We start from the raw sequence: 3,366 nt of genomic DNA on the forward strand, positions 1-3,366 counted from the left end.
AGTGGGAGTGGGAGGGAGCCGGGGAATTATATACCAATGAAGGAGTTTTTCTTTTGCTTTTAAAGAAGAGCAAACTGGGGGTAGGGGTGGGGTGGGCAGGGAGAAAAGTGCAACACTGAATGAATGGAAATCCTCAATCTCTATAAATGTTCATTGACATTAATAATAATAAAAAAATTAAAAAATCAATTTAAAAAAACCATACACACACACACACACAGAGAAGTTATTTTATTCCCAGCACAACTTTTTACCAAGCACAAGGTCCATGAAGAAATAGGAGAGAAAGGACTCTAGGGTCCAGGAGCAGGGATTCAATTTAAAAAGAAGGAAACCCATTGATAGAGACATGAAGAAAAAGAGAATAATGGGTTTAGGTAGGTTTTTATTAGCAGTTTTATTCTGGCTTGTTTTGTTTCTTCCCATCACTCATGGATAAACAAAACTAGGGTCATTTGCTGGAAGTCGTTAGGGAAGCATGAAAGAAGAGAGATGGTGATCTAAGGAGAAGATGGAAATTGGAAATAATCATGGTAGAAAGTTGTGTTTATGAATTTAGAATGGCACTAGCCCCACATCAAAGTTTTTCTTGACAACATTTAACAGCTCATGAGTGAGTATCTAAAAGACAAAAAGACAGAGTCATCCAGTACAGAGGCTTGACCATCATACACAATAAAAAAGGTGAAGAAAAGGAGATTTAGGTTTACCTAGGACAGTGTAAGAATTTAGGAAATGAAGTCTGGTGGAAAGAAGTATAGACATGAGAGTATCAAGGAAGAGAAAAAGAAAACAGAGAGTCCAGGGGTAAGAAAGCAAAGAGCTAAGGGAATAGAAGCATTTGAGTGATTCTAGTATAAACATATCATGAAACTGTTCACATTTTCTGTACCTGCTACTGCTAAACCTAGTCCCAATTCTTACTATCTCTAGTCCAGGCCACTGTCAAAACTTCTTCCTTCTTTATTTGCATCAATTATTATTACCCTGGAATTAATTCTCCATGTAGGTTTAAATGATCTTTTTAAATGAAAATTCATGGACACTCAACATTGTAAGGATCCTGATGATGACGGGAGAAGAAAATACTCCTCTGATAGTTCTTCAAAAGAAAAGAAAAATAATCCAAATCAAATAACGAGGCAGTATTAGACAAACTTCAAATGGAAGGACAGTCTACACAGCAACATTCTACTCTTCTAAAATGTTTAGCTCATGCACGACAAAGGAAGAACTAGGAATGTATCTCAAAGAAAAGTGTGTAAAGAGACTTCCACATTTCTCCTCATAGAGCCCAGCCTCCCAGATAATCTGTTCTGCATACAGGTTGAAAAGGTATGGAGATAGGATACATCCCTGGCATACAACCTTCCCAATTTTGAACCATGCAGTGCTCCCTTGCTCTGTCTGATGACTGCCTCTTGTTTCAAGTATAGGTTTCGCATAAGCACAATCAAGTGTTCTGAGATTCCCATTCTTCTCAGAGTTAGCCACAGTTTGTCGTGGTCCAAACAGTCAATGCATAGTCAATGAAACACAGACAGACATTCCTCTGGCACTCTCTGCTTTCAGCTAAGATCCAACTAACATCAGCTACAATATCCCTAGTACCAATGCCTCTTCAAAATGCAGCCTGCACTTCTGGAAGTTATCTCTTTAGGTACTATTCCAGCCATGTTTTGGATAATCTTCAGCAGAATCTTGCTTGCATGTGATATTAATGATATTGTTTGAATTTCCACACTTTGTTGGATCATCTTTCTTTGGAATGGGAACAAATATGGTTCTCTTCCAGTGAGTTGGCCACGTGGTTGTCCTCCAGATTTCTTGGTACAATTTGGTGGGCACATCTAGGGGCAGCATCTGTTTGCATCTGAAATATGGCATCAGGACTGAGGGAAGATTCATCAGCAATCTGTGTTACGTAGATGACACAACCCTGCTTGCTGAAATTGATGAGAACCTAAAGTGCTTGCTGCAGAAGGTCAAGGACTGCAGCTTTCAATATGGATTGAAGCTCAATATCAAGAAAACAAAGATTCTCTCACCACTGGGCTGATTGGCAGCAACGTGATGAATGGTGAAGAGATTAAGATTGTAAACAGCTTTAGTTTGCTTGGCTCCACAATCAACATTCTTGGCGCCAGCAGCCAGGAAATTAAGAGATGTATTGCATTGGGAAAGTCTGTTGTCAGAGACCTCTCCAAAGTATTGAAGAGCAATGATGTCAGTCTGGAGACTAAGATGTGCTTGATACAGGCTATGGTCTTTGTCTGCAATCACTTGCTATGCAGCAGAGAGTTGGACAATGACTAGGGGTGATAGAAGGAGAATTGACGGCTTTGATCTGTGGTGTTGGAGAAGAGTATTGAATATTCTATGGACTGCTAGGAGAACAAACAAGTTCACCCTAGAGAGGATTAAACCAGGCTGCTCTTTAGAGGCAAGGATTCTGAACCTACATTGGACATGTTGCCAGGAGGCACCAGTCCTTGGAGATGGATGTCATGGTTGGGAGGGTGGAGAAACAGCCCAGGAATGGAAGACCCTCTGTGATGTAAATTGATTCAATGAGTAGGGCAATGGGGATAGGAGTGTTGGAGACAATAAGATTGACAAGGGATAGAGTAGGGTTTAGGACAATGAGTACAATAGGGTTGCTATGAGTCACAGGTGACTTGACATAATGACAACAACAAAAACAAAGAGACTTAATAACCAAAATCATTGAATGATATGTGTAGAAATTTTTGAATAGGAGTCAATTTTGCTGTGTACACTTTCACCAAAAACAAAAACCAAAAACCTTCTTCTAGTAGAGTCATGCCAGTGTGTTCCCTCAGAGGGTGGAGGGTGGGGATCAAAACAATGAAGTAAAATGCATTGTCTAATATTTTTTATGAGCCTAGGAAACTACTAGCTATAAGGTAAACACTGAGACACTTGAGTAAACTTTATCATGATCTACAGATTAGATATTAGTATTGTTTAAATGTCAAATCTCCTGATTTTGAGAACTAAAGTACAGTGAGTTATCTAAGGGAAGGTTGTTGTTCTTCAGTTATATGTGATTGAACAGTGAAGGAGCATGATGTTTACAACTTCCTCTCAAACCAGTCAGTACAAAAACCCAAACTATAATTATGTATATAAAAAAGAGCTCATGTGTACATGTCTGACAATGGTAAAACAAAGGTAAAATGTTAGTAACTTGTGAATTTGAGTAAAGGGTGTATGTAAAGGCCCCAACACCAAAGAAATGTTATTTGATCATGCTACTATCACTCTTATTACTTTATGATGGCACATCACTAAAATATGTTGTTGTTGTTGTTATGTGCCATCGAGTCGTTTCCGACTCATAGC

Source organism: Elephantulus edwardii, unplaced genomic scaffold (genome assembly GCF_000299155.1).
Source record: "Elephantulus edwardii isolate Elephantulus edwardi_28Jun2011 unplaced genomic scaffold, EleEdw1.0 scaffold00075, whole genome shotgun sequence".
In the NCBI taxonomy this organism is placed as follows: Eukaryota; Metazoa; Chordata; class Mammalia; order Macroscelidea; family Macroscelididae; genus Elephantulus; species Elephantulus edwardii.